The sequence below is a fragment of the Pinus tabuliformis genome, chromosome 9 (assembly GCF_031772625.1).
Source record: "Pinus tabuliformis cultivar Carrire ecotype Pingquan chromosome 9, CPIR1, whole genome shotgun sequence".
NCBI lineage: Eukaryota > Viridiplantae > Streptophyta > Pinopsida > Pinales > Pinaceae > Pinus > Pinus tabuliformis.
This window is the reverse complement of record NC_142307.1, coordinates 1,125,194,615-1,125,215,992: the sequence shown is the minus strand read 5'-3', so window position 1 is coordinate 1,125,215,992 and position 21,378 is coordinate 1,125,194,615.

The window sequence follows — 21,378 nt, the reverse complement described above, 5'->3', positions numbered from 1 at the left end:
GTTGATGGATAAAACAAATAAAGAAGGTGAGCATGTTTAGTTGGATTAATAGAGGATAGTACAAAAGGAAGTTTCATTTGAGGGAAAGGTAGATTAGATCATGAGGAAGGGCATGATAATTGAGTCGTGAGAGGGAGAGGTGATTTATGACATGTTTCAAAATACTAAGCAACTTCTAGTTTAGGATAAGAGTTTAGTCTAGTTAATTAACATAGTGCTAAAGTTTTTATTTTAGTGATTAATGTCTTTCCAAGTTTTTATTTAAAAGCACTTTCTAATAGTGGAGTAGAGAATCACAATGTTGTACAATGAAATGTATGTGGAAATATTGGTAGTAGTGGAAGTGAAGTGTTAGGTATTACTTTTAGTTTAGGATAAAATTTTAGTCTAGTTAGTTAACATAGCGCTAAAGTTTTTATTTTAGTATATAATTTGACTTACAACATTGTTGAAGCAACTAAAATTACAAAAAAGTTACTCCCTAAGTTTTCAACAAAAAACAATAGTAATGTAGAGCAACATTAGTTCCTCAATGAATCAATTTGGAATTCAAAAGGGTCACAACCACATGTATGTAACTAATAGAGTTCCCAACCACTTTGTGGGGGATGGATATGTAGTGGCATATGAAGGTTATCCACACTTATTCTTAAGTTACACCTAATAATGAAGTAAAGCCTAGGTTTTTCACTGAATTTTGAAGGCCATACTTGGAGCAACAATTTTTCATTGAGATTGATGAGATCAAACAAATGATTAGAAAGACTTCTTGGGAATATGATAAGTGCTTATAGGACTTTATCAACAAAATATATTACTCAATCCATGAGACACAACATAAAGAGTATTTCATTCAAGGACTATATCCCTTGACTAAAGTGTCAATGATGCAACACAAATGGACCACTGAATGGGAGGCCTTAGAAAAAGCTATCAATATCAAATCAATATAAAGGATATATGGGTATAATGAGAGTAAACATTGCAACAATACCATCAACTAGTTCAACACGTAATATTTCTTTGTTTTAGTCACAATTGTTGGCCTTTGAAGAGAAAATTTAGGAAGTGAACCATGCTAATATAGGGAGGGAACAAGTTTGGTACATTAAGTATAAGTTTGGTACATTAAGTGTAAGAAAAATGGTCAAATGGAAAATTATTTTCCTTCACTAAGAGTTATATTTATGACACCCAACCCAACACTATGCCCAAGCATGTTCCTAGGCAATGTGGCAAGAGAATACTAGAAAATCTACAAAACTATGACCACCACCAACATCTCTTCCAGGGAAAATTTTAAATAATTAAATTCAACTTAAAGTTTAGAAATCTTGGCGAATCTCACTAGTCCATAATATGATCTCTATAAAAAAATTTAGGACACTTTTGTAATAATATTCAAATGTATAGTAATTTTATATAGATTCCATATAAATTTTTGGTGTTTTTAAGGTAAATAATTTTATACTATAAAATTTTGGTGAATAATTTTTAGAAAAAATTGAAATAAATGAATCATTTTTTTTGGAAAAAGTATGGAAAATTAGTCCACATTCAAATAATAGCCCCTAAAATTTTCCCTAATCCCTTTTAGATGCTATATAGCTATACTTCTACTCCAACCAATATTATATGTGATTTTTATAGGTGAACACTAACACCACAAGGAATTGTCACAAATTGCAAGCATTGGCATATCTAGTTTGAGAGGAGCTCCTTCTAGGTAGAGGAGGTGAATTTTGGATTAGCTTAGGGAAAAGGTCAAGGAGGATATGGAAAAGGTTTTAGAGGTGAATATAAAGGAGGATACAAAGGTGGTAGGAATATTGTTCACATAGGGCCCATTAAATGTTATTATTAAATTATAATGAAGGAGGACACATCCCCTAAGATTGCTCACATCTAAGAAGGTTGAATTGTGACCATTGTAGGGAAATGATTCATGTGATTATGGATTGTCTCCACCTAATATCTAGCGAGAGACTAGTTAATAAGAAATATAATAAAATATGAACCCTAATACATTGCAGAAGTTGGGGGTCTTATGATTAATGTAGAGACCAATGTAGGAAATCACATAGGATTTAATGATTCTCGACTAGAGCTTCCTCATATAAGGAAGGTAGTGCCTATGAATTCTGGGTTTAATATGGTAAATTGAAATAATTACTAAAAGGAATCCTTGGAATCACTACAATAATTAAGTTCTATGGTAGGGAATCACACAAGCAATGTTTCAACATCTTGGAAGCTCCATGATCATTTATGGTAGAAGCACAACTAGGGATCACAAGAAGGAACTAAGGAAGAGGCCACCAAGATAGGATTAATACTTGAGTTCTTCCAAACATTCATTAGGGTCGTAGACGATGAACAATTAATGTTAAATTTGTAATCACCCACAGGAAAGTGAATTCAAGGGGCGTAGGAAGAGTCCATATATTTTCCCTTCCCCAAGAGAAAATTTTGGTCGATTGATTCAAAGAAGAATCCATAGACAAGTTGAGAATTCAAGATAGATATTATAGCATTCCAATTTTGATCCCCATATTGACAATGTATAATTGTATATATTATGAATGGTTGAGGAGCCAATAATGTAATATGTAAAAACTTACATGGAAATCAATAAAAAAGAATAAAGCACCAACTACAACACAAACATAAATAGATTCACAGGGGGATATGAAACCATAATAGCGGGGCGTAAAAAGGGGTCCAAGGGGAAAGTACCACATTACTAGAATCCCATGTCATTTTCCTAAAGTAATTTCATTATCATATAATCCTCCTTTGCCTTGTCGAAACCAATAAAAAGATGCATGTGCAAGGTTGGTAGAAGAGCCATCGTAGCTAGTTATTAAGGCATGGGGATAAGTAAACTCATGTAATATTTTGGTAGGAATTTTGTCTCACTAGTTATGATAACATAGGTTGAGTAAAATAATATTTGGGAAGAGTGAGAGCCAAGAAATCATGAGTGAAGAAGAAAAAATGAAATTCGAATAAGAAGGGTGCACAATTATTTACACAAATAAATAATTTTTAGAGACATATACAACACTCCATGCAATAATAACTAGTGGTAACATTTTCAGCCCCACGGGGGTAGGTGAGTTGGTAATCACATCATGGGAAGTCATTAGAAAGGCGACTCCGCACTGAAGGTCACGAGTTCAAATCCCCCGGACTAAAACGGAGCTGTGGAGAGGGGTGGGCGCATGCTCCCAGTGGTTATATAGGTAGCGGTCAGAATTGACCCCGTGTAACGCAAGTCGCGAGGCTGCCCCTGTTGCCGATTCAACTAAAAAAAAAAAAACAACAACAACAACAACAACTAGTGGTAACATTTTCTAGTGGGGAAAGAATTAGTAAAAAGCATTCGACAAGCTAAAAATAAAGATTATTCAAACATCTATCCTCACATTTCATGACTTGCAGAATAATTTTGAAGTGGAGATAGATGTAAGTGAGTATGATATGGGGGTAATTTAAATCAATTTATATGTATAAATCAAGTTCACTTTGATCATCAACTTGGGTATGTAATATTCTGAGATGCAAAAACTATCTGTGAAAGATCATATTCTACTCTAATAGAAAAATACTCCAAACTAAAAAGTAAATTCATAATCAAATGAAAATCAACTTATTATGTAACAATACAAGAGTATGTTATTCACTTCAATTGAAATTTACATGAATTTCATATTGATAAATTATTACAATCTTTCACTCTTCGTAGTTAGAGCATCCATGCAACAATCTATTAAATTAGTTGAATAACACTTTAAATGGATGATTTCCTATAGCTAACAACCAATTATCTTAAATTAAACACGCCACACGTAATACACTCAAAGTGAAATAATCCAATCCTGGTAATTAAGGAAAATTTTAGGGGTTGATATTCATAGGTTGGCTAATTTTCCATGCTTCTTCCAAAAAATAGATTCGTTAATTTCCATCTTTTCTAAAAATGATTATCCGAATTTTTATAGTATAAAATCAATTTACCTTTAAAATCTCCAAAATTTTATAGAGACTATATTAAATCATTACAAATTTGAATAGTTTTATAAAAATATCACCAAATGGTTTACAATTTTCATGTTAGGGAATAATATGATTTGCTAAGGTTTCTAAACATTAAGATAAATTTCCATGTTGGTAATGATCATGTACTTGAACACCATCATGCTACTAAGACCCTTTTGTCACCAAGTTATTGTTTGACATGGATGGAACTTCTTCTTTCCATGAATATTACTCCCATTGTTAGCAATATTTCATAAAAGGAAATATACTTGAATAAATGAAAAATGAATAGATATGGAATGAGAAGGCTACCATAATCTATTTGGAGTGAGCTCAATTCTCTGAATAACAAGGTAGAAAACTAATCTATAATGTTATAAACTAAATCAAGACATGTTATTAATAGAACTATATAATGACAAACTATGTGAAGAGAAGTACCAAGAAATTTTATTATATTCCATAATAATCCAGACACATGCTCTAAGAGTCCTTCCTTTAAAATGGATTAGGCACACTTATTTATACATACAGTGGCTTTAAGAATAGGATAAACAATAATTAATTCAGATCCATAAATTTGTCTTGTGGTGATAACCATTTACTAATAAGTAAAAACTAAAATTAAACTAGTAGGTAATTAAAATATCATTTCTATTAATTCAAAACTAATCAAGCTTCTTCCCACATCCAAGATATTTGATGATGATCCAAATCTATGACAAATATTCAATGGTTGAAAATGAATTCGAATTTGAAGCTAGGTGGTGAAAATATAATTGCTGGAATCTCCAAATATACTTGTAATCATCGCCAAACTCATCCAAATTTCAAAGATAAGGGAAAACATGGTTTTTTCTAAGATTTAATCATAAACTCACTTGAAATACTAAAATAAATGCGTTGAAAAATATGGAGGCTAATCCCATATATAAACTTTAAAATGGTCTTAATACAATTTATGGATAAACAAAAAATAATTAAAAGTCAAGGAAAAGGATTTTTCATGTTAGCATGCAATGTTGCATCTGATTCTCTTGAATTGTGTGACTAGGTATTCTTCCTTTGAGAAATTGAAGTAGAGGGACTTAAGTTGTGGTTGGCATTCTTGTGGTTCGTTCTTGTGTGAAAATCACAAGATTATAAGTACTAGTTCTTGTGTGGCAGCACTTATCTTTTGGCTTGAGTTTCAATTAGCATCATATGTTAGTTCTTGTGTGACAACCACAAGTCCTTATGAGTGTTGGTTCTTATATGGAAACACTTTCCTATTTGACTTGTTCCCTATCTTGCTACATCATAAATTTTGAAAAATAAGCCATGTGCATACACTTTCTAATAAAATGGAATTGATCTTATAAATCATCTTCAAGCATCACAAATCTTTGTTAAAACAAAGCTTAGCCTCCAAACATCATGAATAACTTCTTCTTACCAGTTGTGACCAAGTTTCATATTCACCATCTAAAACAATTCCTCAAATACTTGCTACAAGGATTATGAAGATGCTCTTTTGCTATTTTATCAAATTTACCCACTAAGTTGTGTTGATTTTTCATGAGCTTTAGCACACAAATTTTGAGAAAAACATTGGTTTTGGATTTTTAGATGTGAGCAAAATAGTTTTTGTGTTTTAAAGAAATCAAAATGGTAGAAATGACTAGCTTTCTTGTAAAAGTAGATCTAGCACTTAGGGTATTGATTCAATAATACAAATCTCAACAGAGGTGGATTAGAAGAAATCATGAAGGTGTTTTAGAACTATCTTTGTGTATTACTTCTTGTGCCATTTTTCTACATCAATATCGAGGGCTAATTATGCCTTTTTTTTTCTTCTATTTTATAGATTCATATATGTATTTGAATGGTGATTCATTTATATGTTTTTAGATGTACTATACTATCATTTTTCTAGAATCAACCTTCTTCACAATATAACCCAAGTATGTTATGAAACATATCTTCAATAAATGGACAAGGAAAAGTGGTACTTAAAAAAAATCCCCACTTATTTCCTCTTATACATCACCTTTAAATTTTCCCAAAATTCCACCTCAAATTTCCCTTTGATTACAAAACTTATACTTTGTTTTGACGTATGGTATCAATCATTGCCCAATGAATCGAGATCTAATTTATTTGCCAAATGCTATCTCATTGGACAGTTATGGAGAAATACCATAAATACACTCTTTCGAGTTGTAACAAACCATTTACAATCTCCAATATCTAAGAAACCATCATAAACACATGGAAACATAGATTGGGCCTTAAAAACATTTATGTGTTGGTTGTTTTAAGCAGCCAATTTAGGATTTCAAGGCTGTCGTATAATTTTCCAAAGGTGAACATTTCCATAATACCATAATTACACCCTCAATATGCCTTCTAAAGCCAATATTCAAGGCTAGGAATCATCATAATCCAACCAATAATAATGTATTAACCAAGGTGAAAGTTTGGAACAAATCAATCCATTTCCTCTTCTTTTTTTTGGTGCTCTAATTATGTAGAGACTCAATCAATGACATGAGATATATATATCATCCAATGTAAAATAAAAACACCTAATCTTGAATGAATTATTTTATTGTAAGGTATTTAATTATCCATTCATCTCAAAGTGGGGTAAGCAATACCTACAAGCATGACCAAAACTGGATGCGCTTTCTCCATAAAATATGGACACTTCCCAAGTTTCCCAAAATCATAAAAGTATACACCACGAACTCATTTCAATGTTAAATTGAGTGCTTTAAAAAGGGAAATGGTGAATTTCACCTTATTTTGCATAATCTACCTTTATAGTTTAACTTTGATGAAGAAAATACCAAGTTGTGCAAAAATATTGAATTCTAGTTTTATTTGTGCACAATGGTAAAAAAATAGAAATGTTCCTTAAAAAATTGCTCATATGTTCCTCGTGCATTTTTAGAGAATTCCATAGACATGGTTATATGAATAGTTGTGTTGCACACAAAACTCACATCTCAATTTTTCTTGATTTGGCCTTGTTTGCATGCAAAAAGTGTTAGAAAAGTTCCCACAAAGTAGATTTGACAGTCTTGAAATTTCTAAGATTGACTTTTGGTTTGGGTACATTCACCAGAGTAACTAGATTGAATTTATTCTGATAAAATAGGAACCAAAGAATTTCCCAATCATGTAGAACATCATCTAGGTGGTATATTTTAATTTGAATACTTGATTCTATGCAAACCAATAAAGGTGTTACAGGATCTAGGTTCTTATAACAACATTAGTCAAATGTCAAAGAGACATGTTGATCACCATTATTTCCACAAGAATTCAAAAGGTCATAGGAGCATAAGATAAGGAATAGGTTATAAAAGGTATGAATTCTTCCCTCACCCCTCTCATGCCCCTAATTGAAATTGTTTTATGTTCTTGAGAAACTTTTGGCAAGTAAGGAAGGGCATATGAGAACAACACATTAGGAATCATGAAAGGAAACATAGAATTTTCCAAGTACATCTCTTGTAACATTCAATGAATTATTGATTAGAAATTAGAAAATAAAAATACCTCCACCTACCTAAGAGGTCCATAATATCTACAATAAATATATGACTTCTTAAGGAGTAGGAGAGCTAAGTTGTCCAAAATGGTAATCTAAGTTGTAGAACCTGGATCATGTGATACTTGTAGCTTATTTTCAATAGAGACCTAGAAACTTTGATATTGTAATGTAATGGTTGGAGGAATGAGATATGGAGCTGATGGAATAACAAATTTGTAGCACATTTGTAGATGCAAAGAAATGGAACTTAGATGGGAATTTTAGTTTGTCTTTTATTATTTGCAAATCGTGTCTACTAGCAAGTTGATTTTCACAACAAGATTTGCCTGATTACACCCAAAATGGTTTTCACAATAAGAAGTTTTGCTCCCATGGAATGTTCACCAACAAGTTGGTTTCTAAACACTTGATATGATGGCACCCAAAAGCGTTTTCAACATCATATTTTATTTGGAAAAGGATAGGATGATAATGCAACACATATTTGTAATGGAGTTGAGTGAATTTAGCCATGCATTAGAGGTGGATAGAGTAGGAAAGAGTGGAAACTCATGAAGGAAATATAGGATGAAGTAATAATGTGGTAGTCATAAAACATATGTAAATTGTGGGACTTTTAAGGTTAACCACATAAATAAGGAGTTTTTATTGACTTCGGTATGCATGTGTGTTTAAGCTTAGGAAATTTATAGGCACACTGTGACATAATGAAAAATTGGAATTTTGGAAGGCTTCTTGAGGTAGTAATGGCATGTTTCATGTCATTTGATATGGTATGTAACTTGACTTCTCTTTTGATGTCGGTCTTATCCTTCATTTTCCATGATCTCAATCTATCTTCAAAAGTTTGGTATTGTTAGTTTTGTTGGTCAACAACTGAAATGTTTGTAGCAAGATCCAGGGAATTTGATCTTCAAATCATGGTGCTTTAAGAGAATTCCATCAAGAGAAATTCCCTTTAGAACACAGTTGACAAGAATTTTAAGCATGATATGAAATTTCCATCGTGTATCTTAGAGCCAATCTCATCGACAAATAACCATATTAAGGCATCTAGAAACAAAACCCATATGAAATATTTTCTCATGGATGTGTGCAAGCATGCCAACCAATGACAGGTGTTATTATATTTGGAACCATTGTTATCGAAAACTAGGCCTATATCTTTTGCAAGGAATTAATTGGATTTTTAATCTTCTTTGATAAATGTCTTATTTCCGCTGCTACAACACCCTCCAAAATTTTACTGCATTCGAATTTTGGAGCCTACTTCATTCTTGATCAAGTGTCACCTTAGTCGTCAAGTTTTGTTTTATGTTTTTTATATCTATTAAGTGTTCTCAAATTTTCTCAAGTGTCATCACATTGATTAGAACGTCTAAATATGCATTTCACGATCATAACACCTTTGTTGTTATAAATGACACTTTTGGGCCGCAATAACACACATTTCACCAATTACACTTGGGTAATGTGCATAAAGTGTATTTTTTATGTATATTCATTATTTATCATGTTTGTCTAAGTTTTCTTGATGAGTTAGTATGTGTCACACAAGGTTTTATGTCTAGAACCCATCCTTCTCACCCCTTGACTGATCATCCAGACTTAAACAAATTTCAGTTGTAAAAGGAGCCCATTAAGGCCATGAGGGCATAAGCACACTCCGAAGCCTTAATGGGAGACCCTTAGTTGTTCAAAAATGTGCACTGCACCCTCCTTGAGAGTTGGGTGCACTCTAAAAGCATGAATCCCCTTCTTTGTTTCGAACTGTGCCCTCCAAAATTACTAAGTCTTCCTTGAGCACACTCCTTCAAATCGAAGAAGTATGCCCTCCTTGAGTGCACTAGCACACTCTAAAGACCCAAATATCATTACTTCAACCTTCCCCAATGTTCCATTTTCCCTCTTGAACTTCTTGAATGCACCAACACACCTTGTAGTCATGAGGTCTCAGCCTTCATCCTTCAGGTGTGTGCCCCGTGCCCTTCCTAAGGCCACTTGAGTGCATGAGCGCAACCTGAAGGCATAAATCATCAACCTTCATCCCTCGAGAGTGTGCCCTATGCCCTACATCTTTCCCTTGAGTGCATAACATATTTGGGAAGCCCAAAGCCTTCCCCTTCGTCCTTCGAACTTGTGACATGTGCCCTGCCTTAGCTGCCTTTTACCTTGAGTGCATGAGCACACGACAAAGCCCCAAATCCTTCCCTCCTCACTTCTTTAGCCTTTCAAATTGTGCCCCTATGCCTTGAAGCTCCTTTGACTATTTTGGGTGCACTGAAAGGGAATGAATAGGAAAATTTGGATAAAAGACGGTATAGTAGGATATTTTCAGACTGATATTGCTCATCATGATTGATTACAAAAATAGATATTCTAGGACCTCATGGAAAGCACACATGAGGAAGATCATGCAAAGAGGATAAACAAAGGAAGAACTAAAAGAACCAAGAATTCACCTGAAACTTGATGATTGAAGCACCTTAAAGACTCCAAGATTGAAAACCATTTGGAGGGTGAAAGGGCTATGATCAGAAGATGAAGAAAGAGTTGATAAAGTGGTAGCTATGTCACCACTAAAGAAATCACATGTCATTAGTCATTGTTAGTCCCAGTCATCCAAGATAGTGACGTGTCGAGTTTCATCATATGATGATGTGGAAGTCAATATGTATTATTGTAATCATTGTAAAAGACAAACAAGTAGAATACCAAGAGACATGTATGAAATAAAGAGTCACAGAAGTCCAAAGGACTTGTAATACCAAAAGTCATATGTAATTCAAAAATTCATTTGGAACTCCAAAGGTTGCATAAGTCCAAAGGTCACTAGAAGATAGAAATTCAAGAGTCATGAGGATGTGAAAGGTCATTCCTCAAGTTATAAATAGATCTTGATTTCTCATGTAAAGGACTTTTAACCTTGGCTTCTCCCATAAGGAATTAGAGAGAAAACGTTAGTACTTTTGGAGAGAAATAAGTGGCTCTAACGCTTCACTATTGGAGTTATTGTTGTCCATTATATTTTTGTATGTCTATACTTGTACTTAATATTGAAGCCTTACATGCCTACATGTTTCCACACATGGATTGTTAATGTTTCTAAGACAATTCTTTGGATTTTTATGGTTCATGGTTGCCTTCATTAGTATTGAATTAGTTGAACTATTTTGGTTGCTTCAGCGCTTCTTGTTGTAAATTTTTTGTAATGGTAATAATGATCATTGCATCTATGTGAACTATTTTGCTTGATGCTAGTAGGTGAATCCTTCTATTTCTATGTGTGTCTCTATTAGGGTAGTACTATTACTTCTCTCTCATAGGCTCACTTTATTTCTCCTCCACAGTGAAAGGACTTAGATACATCTGTAATTGGACACTCACAAAGCACACTTTCTTGCTTTTCGAAGGCACATATACAATTCTCTCTCTTGCTGACAACTAAAGCCAAGGCATATCTTTAAGCCTAACGAAAATTAAGTTGTATTCCAGATGGGGATCCTATACCAAATGATGTGAGGTCTAATTGGGACCGCATATCAAGGAGACCCCTTTGAATGTTGGCAGGTCCAACACTGTCAACATGTCTATAGAACGTTTCCCCTAAGGCATGAATTTTTGGCTTCAAGAATCGCTCATGCATAGATTGACCTTTTTGATCCTCTTGAAACTTACAAAAAGATAACACTTGCAATAAAACAAGAGATGATGGAGGAAGAGAGGTGCATGTACTCTCTTCATCCAATACTTATGCAAAAAATGGAAAACTACATAGGAAATAAATCAAAGGAAAAATAAACAAAAATAAATTCTTTTTTCACCTATTGAAAAGTGGTGGCCATCTAATATCTCCCGACGATATTTTATTGATATAATATTTGCTTGGTGTCTAATTTAAGTGATTCAAAATACATATTGAAGATTATTAATCTACTTCATTAAAAAAAAAAAAAAAAAATTAATTCCTTAGTGATATGTCAAATATGTCATAGAATAACATGCATTCTAAAGTTTGTTTATGAATTTCTGCCTAGACCAACAATTAGTACTTTGAACCCAAATTTTTCATTTGCTGATAGATTGAGGTGATTCAAATTGGAAATGAAAGTAGAATCAAGTATCCTTATCCCTTATACACAAATTTTTAAAATATAATGATTTTGTATCTCAAATATGCTTATGAATAAACCTAAAAGGAAGAGTTTAACACTGCAAATTTTAGGATATATAGTCACTAATTTAAGTGTGATTTTTTCATCCGATATACAATAAGATGATTCCAATTGGGCTGGAAACTTATATATTCCAAGGAATATCTTTGATAGAAGTATTTTTTTTAAATTCCCTCATTTAATCCTTCAAATTTTGGTTCTCCCCTCTATTTTGAATAGGTTTTCGAAGTCAATTTTCTACAAAAAATCAAAATAACCATTTTCTCCTAAATTATGATGTGGGTATATGAAACTTTTTGGTGACTATGTTAATGATGATGTTAAGAGTTAATTTCTTCAAAAATATCTAATATTTGTTGGCATTATGATACAAGTGTTGTCCTTGATGGAAACTCATTCATAAGTCAGTTCAGTTTTGATGAAAGGCAACCCACAGTGTAACAGATCCATTCAAATATAACAGGGCATTGGTATAGAAGAATAGGAAGGTGGAACTAAATTCTACTCATCAAAATGAAGAATTTGAAGGTAAAGGATGGTGAAAAGAAGTTTAAGATGTATACGTAGGTCCACTAAGTCAAAACAACGTATACATGTAGGTCCACAAAAAAAAGGAAGCGTGTATACATATACACGCACTCCCGCAAGAGGAAAAGCATGTACAGGTTGGAAAATCAAGGAATTTCAAGAGTACAGAATACTAGGGGTCAATACCATGGTATTAGTCCACAATATTGAGTGGAGTAACGACTATTTGATCCCGCCCAAGAATACCACGGGTCCTAAGTGGTTTTGGTCTGAGGTATTGAGAAAGGCCTAGGTATTGAGAAAGGCCTAAGACTATATAAGCAGGAGAAGGTCATATGGCCAGAGTGTGCAAGTGAAAATGGTTTCTAAGGAATACTTCTATCTGAAGTATATTTTATGTTGCAGGGGCTATGTTGGTGATTTGATCTAAAATAGTTTTTGCACCTTGAATTAAATATTGGATCAGGATCATGAGACCTGAAATGACTTATCATTGAATGATATGATATTGGTTGGGCTAGATCTAATTGTGTTCACCTATTTTATTCTTTGAATGTCATGATCTGGGTTTGTTTAAAGTCCAGAATAGCAGCGAAGTTATGAGTTAATATTTGCAGATCTGTACGCTGGTTTGCTTTGGTGAAGTAGCATATACACGTCGGTTAGGCTCTTCCAAGTAGCGTATGTAAAAGAAAAGTATGTTTTTCAGAGATGAATGATCTGTTTGATCAGTACTGTTGTTTTACTATTTTCTGTCAATGAATTCTTCTTAGATATGAATGTAAAACTAAATGCATGAGGAGTTTGATATCTGATTGATTGATTGTATAAGTGATAAGGGTGATCTTTTCTACTGTCTATGTCAAGATCTATAAATTGACAGTAGATGTTTAGTATATTGTTGGTTGGTATAGACTTGATTCAAAATTTTTATGTTTCAGTAGCTTTGAAGGTATACAAAGGTTTGATTACAGGAAGTAGCATATACATGCAGGTTGGGTTCCGTAAAGTAGTGTATACATTCTGATGCATGATTTTTGAGGTTGCAGCTGGTTTTGAATGATGGTGCAAGTTTCTGGGTTCAGCACAGTGTTCTTGTGACAGTGATCTGATTGTTTAGATTAATTGATTGTTTGTTGATGCAGTTTGAGTTTCAAAGTTTCTAATGGGTCCAGTATGAAATTTTGATGAAACGAGGCCTTCATGTGTATTGTTGTGTACCAAGAGCATCCAATCTAAAAATTTATGAAACGCGGTCCCTGGAGGAAGAGAGAAGGTCGTAGCCTTCTGTAGGTCAGTGCCTACATACTAGTAAACACATTGGCTAGTACAAGAGCTAGGCGGTTGTAGCTCCCTTCCAATAGAAGCTAGAAAATGAGAGAAGGTTGTAGCCTTCTGCAAGTGGGTGCTTGCATACTAGTATGAGTTTGAAGCAGTACAAGATTGTAAACATATTTTCTTATTATTAAAAGAAGACAGAGATGATAGAAGCAGGTGGTTTTCACTCACATTGGGTTTCCACCTTAAATCTTGGTGTTCATGTGTGTTTCTTATGTGTGATGGTTATTCTGTTTTTACTGCACTGTTTAGTAAGTCACTGATACATTGTTCATAGATCAACATATGATAAATTAACTAAATCACAAATTTCTCTCGGTATATGTTGGTTTCACTAATCACAGTAGTGTGTACACACTAATTCACTTCACAGAAGTAACGTATATAAATCTGTTTTGGAAATGAAAAATTATTGATCTGATAACACTGATTCACCCCCCCTCTCAGTATTATTTCCAACAATTGGTATCAGAGCAGGTCCTTCAGAAGAAGCTTGATCACTTGAAGGAAAATCTTTCAAGATGAATAATCACAAAGGCATGGGATCCATCAGACCACCAATATTCAATGGGAGCAACTTAGTATATTGGAAAATAAGAACCAGGGCCTATCTACAATCACTTGGAGCAAATGTTTGGGAAATTGTGGAAGGAGGATATCAATTTCTAGCAACAATTCCTACATACTCTACAGGTAAGAATTTATACGAAACTAATGCCAAAGCTGTAAATACGTTATTGGGAAGTCTGTCAAAATCAGAATTTGTCAAAGTCATGCAGCACAAGATAGCCAAAGAAATATGGGACAAAATCATTCAGAGCTACAAAAGATACTCTCAGGTAAAACATGCTAAGCTTCAAACTCTCAGAATTCAGTATGAAACCCTTAAGATGCATGGTGATGAGAGTGTTTCTAGTTACTTTTTACATATAGATGGGATTGTTAATTGTGTGAAGAATATGGGTGAAGAGATAAAGGAAACTACTTTAGTTGAGAAAATTTTGAGATCTTTGTCTTCTAAATTTGAGTCAAAAGTGTCTACCATAGAAGAAAAACAGGATCTTCAAACTATTACTGTGACTCAACCCCATGGAATCCTAACTGCCTTTGAAATGAGAAAAGGAGGTCCATCAAATATTAGAGAAGCTGCTTTTAAAGCGTTAGCAAAGGGAAAAGAAAACGAAGAGCACAGTGAATCAGAACACATTTCAGAAGTAGAAGATGAGGTAAATATTGTCAAGAAGGTTCAACGGGGTTCTGAAAGATTCAGAGGTAAGCTACCTTTCAAGTGCTTTGCTTGTGGTAGAGTCGGCCATAATGCTGCCAAATGTCGTCATAAAGATAAATATGAAAAAGGAAAGGAATATGTAAAAGGAAACAGAAAACAAGTTTTGAATACAAGGAGTTGCTATACGCATGAAGATAGTGATGGCTTATCCAATAGTGATGAAGATGAAACTGACCAAGATTATAGACTATTCATGGCTTATGACTATGATGATTTCTTGGATGCCTTAGAAGAGGAATACTTTCTTGAAGAAATTACTAAACTCAAAATCTGTTTAGAAGAAAAGAATATGATCATCGATACGTTGACTCACCAACTCATTGAAAGAGAAAAACACAATGAAAATCTAGAATGTGAAATTGAGGGTCTAAGAAAAGAACTTAAGAAGACAAAATCTCTTAATCTTAGATTTGCTATAGGATCTGAAACTTTAAATGAAATCATCAAAGTTCAGTTTTCTCCTCTAATAAATACATGTCTTGGATATACTGAAGAATCATCTCAATCATAGAAGTTTTCAACCTCCACTAGAAGCTATCTCGATGCAGCAAAGACCAATGAATATTACGTCAATTGTTAGCAAAGGCCTAAAATTACTCACCAGGTAAATCATACCCAATTTAATCCAAGGATGAATATCAGTAGAAGCTTCAACCAACAGGTAAACAATGCCAAAAGATTCTATGACCGCAGAAACTTCTTTAATGGGAAATGTTTTTCATGTCATAACTTTGGGCATAACGCTGCTCAATGTGTTTCTTAGAAAACCATCATGACTAGAGAAGAACGAAATCAAAGGAGTGTAACAGGAATCAAGAAAAGTTCCTATAATAACTTTTCTCCTCTTGAAAATGAAGTAGAATGTTTGATTTGTAACAACTTTGATCATGAAGAATCTGAATGCGGGAGTAAACTTCAGCCATCACTTCAAAAGGAGAAAACATCATTAAATCCCAAGATATGGAGAAAGAAGGAATCTCAATCAAAAGGATGTAGTATAGCTCTGTATGCAGAAGGACAAGAAAATTAGTGGTACATCGACAGTGGATGCTCCAAACACATGACAGGTGATAAAGAGAAACTTCATTCATATAATGCTTTAGAAAACAAAAAGAATGTCTCATTTGGAAATGATACTCCAGCTGTCATTAAAGGTAAAGGTTTTGTCTTCTTGAAATAAAAGGTTAAAGCTGGAAATGTCATGTATGTAGATGGTTTAAAGCATAACCTGTTGAGTGTCAGTCAAATGTGTGATCAAGGAAATGAAGTTGTGTTTTGATCAAACAAATGTGTGGTTCCTGAGATTGATACAGGAAATACTGTGATCAAAGGAATAAGAACTCCAAACAACTTATACATACTCAAAGGAGGACAACAACAATATTATCTAAGCAAAACCGATGAAAACTAGCTATGGCATAGAAGATTGGGACATCTAAGCTTTTATCAAATAAGAAAAGCATGCAGGCTCAAAGAAATCTGTGATCTTCCAGATATCATCATCCCAGAAAATACCATAGACAACCCATGTCAAGTAGGTAAGCAAACCAGAGTTCACTTCAATCAAAAAGAAGGATCAACAAGTAAGCCTCTTGAACTCATCCATACTGATTTATGTGGACCAACAAGGAAAAATTCACCTCATGGAGAAGAATAATTTATTTTATTTATTGATGATTTTTCCAGGATGCGTTGGATAGGTCTACTAAAGAATAAAGATGAAGCATTTGAAAATTTTAAAGCCTTCAAAGATTTAGTTGAAAATGAATCAGATCGAAAAATAAAATGTCTCAGATCTAATCAAGGGGGAGAATTCATATCAGATGAATTCTTTGAATTTTGTGAACAACATGGAATAAAGAGGAAATTCTTTGTCGCAAGAACTCCTAAGAAAAATGGCGTGGTGGAAAGAATGAACAAAACAGTTCAACAAATGGCTCAAGCAATGCTTGATGAATCTAGAACTCCTGCAACCTTCTGGGGTGAAGATGCATTTTCTGTCGTGACTATTCTCAACAAAGAAAATGTTCAGATAAAGAGAAATAAAACTCCATATTAACTTTGGTATGGTAAGCCTCCTACTGTAAAACACTTTAGAGTGTTTGGAAGCAAATGTTTCATCAAAAGGACTAAAGAAAAACTTGGTAAGTTCGAACCCAGAGCAGACGAAGGAATTCTTATTGGTTATTCATCCAGAAGTAAAGGATACAAATGCTATAATAAAATAATTTGGAAAATTGTTGAAAGCATTGATGTTGTAATTGATGAAGCATGTAGAAATCCGGAACAAATGGAATCAACAGAGGAATATGGCAGAGAGGAAGTTGGGGAATGCTTTCCCGCATCAAATCAAAATGATATAGAAGAACAAACCAATGAAGCACCAGAAGAAGATACAACAAACAGGGAAAAGACTCCATCAAGGTATGTTCAGAAGAATCATCTAGAATCTCAAATTCTAGGAGAAAAGGGAGCTGCAGTAAAGAAAAGAAGAACTCTTACAAGGACCTCAAGCCATCTAGCATTACTATCCTCCACCGAACCTCGGAATGTAAATGAAGCCTGCAAAGATGAATGTTGGGTCAAGGCCATGGATGAAGAACTTGACCAAATTGAAAAGAATGCTACTTGGGAGTTAGTTCCTAGACCTCATGATAAAAATGTTATAGGAACAAAATGGATATTTAAGAACAAGCTGAATGAAAATGGAGAAGTTATTAGAAACAAGCCCAGACTTGTTTGTAAAGGGTACGCTCAACAAGAAGGTATAGATTTTGAAGAAACTTTTGCACCTGTTGCCAGACTTGAAGCCATAAGGATTTTTGTTGCTCTTTCTAGTTTTCAAAAATTCAAAGTATATCAAATGGATGTAAAATCAGCTTTCCTTAATGGAGATTTAGAAGAAGAAGTTAATATTGAACATCTAGAAGGATACATTCTTGGAAATGATGCAAAACTCGTATGCAAGCTTAAAAAGGCTCTATATGTCTAAAACAATCTCCAAGGGCTTGGTATTACTGCCTTGACAAATATCTACAACAGCAAGATTTCACAAAAGGTTCTGTAGATAGCAATTTATACACAAAGGTTGAAAATGATAAACTGCTAATTATTGTTGTTTATGTTGATGATATCATCTTTGGTAGCAATGAAGAATCCATGAGTCAGAATTTTTCTTCAATAATGCAACAAGAATTTGAAATGTCCTTACTTGGTGAACTTACTTATTTTCTTGGTCTACAAGTACAACAAACAAAAGATGGTATCTTTCTTTCACAAACCAGATATCTCAAGCAAATCTTGAAGAAGTATGGAATGGAAGATTCTAAACCAGTATGTACTCTAATGGTAACAGGATGTAGTCTTAGTTCTAACGATGAATCACTAGTAGTAAACCAACCAACTTACAGATATCTGATTAGAAGTTTTCTTTATCTAACAGGTACCATACCTGATATCACGCATGAAGTAGGAATTGTTGGAAGGTTCCAAGAAAATCCAAATGAAACACATCTCCATGCAGTCAAAAGAATTTCCAAATATCTTCAAGGAACTCAGGACTTTGGACTATGGTATCCTAAAGATACAGACCTTACTCTTCATGCATAAACAGATGTAGACTAGGAGGGAAATACTGATGATCAAAAGAGCACTAGTGGAGGTGCATTCTATATGGGTTCTTAGTTAGTGTCATAGTTCAGAAAGAAACAAAATTCAATTGCCTTATCTACAGCTAAAGCAGAATATGTGGCTGCTACATCTTGTTGCACACAACTACTTTGGATGATGCAAACATTGCAAGACATTTATATCACATGTACTCCACCCATCTCCATTCTATGTGATAATACAAGTGCCATCAATATTTCAAAAAATCATGTCATGCACTCCACAACCAAGCACATACCCATTAAGTGACATCTTCTACAAGAACAAGTGCTTGAACAAAAGGTTAAATTGGAGTATGTTCCCTTCAAAGAACAGGTTGCTGATATATTCACTAAATCGCTTCCCAGAGAAACATTTGAATATCTCAGACAAAAGTTGGGAGTATTTGTTGCATCATCCTGTTGTTAATCTAGTTTTTAGAGGAAGGTTATTATACGCGAGTTTCATGAAGTATAGTCGCGTATACACGCAAGTTTCTGTAGCTAAAGGAGCGTATATGTTTTTTTGACAGAAAAACAGTGGGTCAGACTCTAATATGGGTGCTATGTCTGATATTGATGATTACAGTCTAACGATATGCTTTGTTCATTGCTTTTTATCTAACTGAAAAAGATGACTTGATGAATGACTTGTTGACAATGCACAGGTAGCACAGGTTCAGGGGGAGCATTAGCCTTCACTCACATTCAACATTGTTGGCATCATGGTTGTTGAGTTCAGTTATGGCTTCAGATACTTATATCATTTTTTGCATAAGTCATGTAAAGATCTACGGTGTGATATGACTTCTTCTGTCATGGTATATATTTCAATGAGTCCTATTGGACATATGATGTAATTTGTATCCCCAATTTGCATGGGATGGATGATATAATAATTTTTGTATTTATGTCATGTATAAACAATTGTATATCCCCACTTGGTTGGGTGGATGAGTCAAATATGGTTTATCCCCACTTGGTTGGGTGATTGATGTATGTATGAGTCATTGGTCATAGGGAGGCCATACTCACTTAGTTGAGTTATAGAGTCATGTTATTCTTTTGAAACATATCTCTACAGACTCGAAATGTACTCAGGGGGAGCATGGACAACATAATGTATATCAAAGGGGGAGAATAAATTGGTCTGCCCTTTGCCCTTGATGTCAAAGGGGGAGAGTATTTTGGTGTTGTTTGTTATCTCTAACAGTTTCTACAGCTTGCAATAATCAGCACCATCATGGTTTCCATCAAGTCCAAAGGGGGAGATTGTTGGCATTATGATACAAGTGTTGTCCTTGATGGCAACTCATTCACGGGTCAGTTCAGTTTTGATGAAAGGCAACCCACAGTGTAACAGATCCATTCGGATGTAACAGGGCATTGGTATAGAAGAACAGGAAGATGGAACTAAAGTATACTAATCAAAATGAAGAAGTTGAATATAAAGGATGGTGAAAAGAAGTTTAAGATGTATACGCAGGTCAACTTAGTCAAAACAGTGTATACACACAGGTCCACAGAACAAAAAGCGTGTATACATATACACACTCCCATAAGAGGAAAAGCGCGTAAAGGTTGGAAAATCAAGGAATTTCAAGAGTAGAGAAAACCAAGGGTCAATACCATGGTATTAGCCCACAATATTGAGTGGAGTAACGATTATTTGATCCCACCCAAAAATACCACTGGTCCTAAGTGGTTTTGGTCTGAGGTATTGAGAAATGACTAAAACTATATGAGGAGAAGATCATATGGCCAGAGTGTGCAAGTGAAAAGGGTTTCTAAGGAATACTTCTATCTAAAGTATATTTTATGTTGCAGGGGCTATGTTGGTGATTTGAACTGAAATATTTTGTGCACATTGAATTCAATATTGGATCAGGATCATGAGACCTAAAATGACTTATCATTGAATGATCTGATATTGGTTGGGCCAGATCTAATTTTGTTCACCTATTTTATTCTTTAAATGTCATGATCTGGGTTTTTTTTAAGTCTGGAATAGCAACGAAGTTATGAGTTAATATTTGCATATTTTTATGCTATTTCTCTTTGGTGAAGTAGTGTAAACACACCGGTTAGGCTCTTCCAAGTAGCGTATGCATAAGAAAAGTATGTTGTTCAGAGATGACTGACCTATTTGATCAGTACTTTTGTTTTATTGTTGTCTGTCAATGAAGTCTTCTTAGATCTGAATGTAAAACTGAATGCATGAGGAGTTTGATATCTGATTGATTGATTGTATAAGTGAGAAGGGTGATCTCTGCTACTGCCTGTGTAAGGTTCTGTAAATTGACAATAAACGTTCAGTATATTGCTAGTTGGTACAGACTTGATTCAAAATTTTTATGTTTCAACAATTTTGAAGGTATATGCAGGTTTGATTAAAGGAAATAGTGTATACACGCAGGTTGGGTTTAGTAAAGTAGCATATACATTATGATGCATGATTTTTGAGGTTGCAGCTGGTTTTGAATGATGATGCAGGTTTTTGGGTTCAACACAGTGTTCTTGTGCAGTGATCTGATTGTTTAAATTAACTGATTGTTGGTTGATTCAGTTTGAGTTTCAAAGTTTCTAATGGGTCCAGTATGGAAATTTGATGAAACGAGGCCTTCATGTGTATTGTTGTGTACTAGGAGCATCAAGTCTAAAAATTTATGAAACGTGATCCCTGGAGGAAGAGAGAAGGTCGTAGCCTTCTTTAGGTCAGCACCTATGTACTAGTAAACACATTGGCTAGTACAAGAGCTAGGGGGTTGTAGCTCCATTCTAGTTGAAGCTGGAAAATGAGAGAAGGTTGTAGCCTTCGGC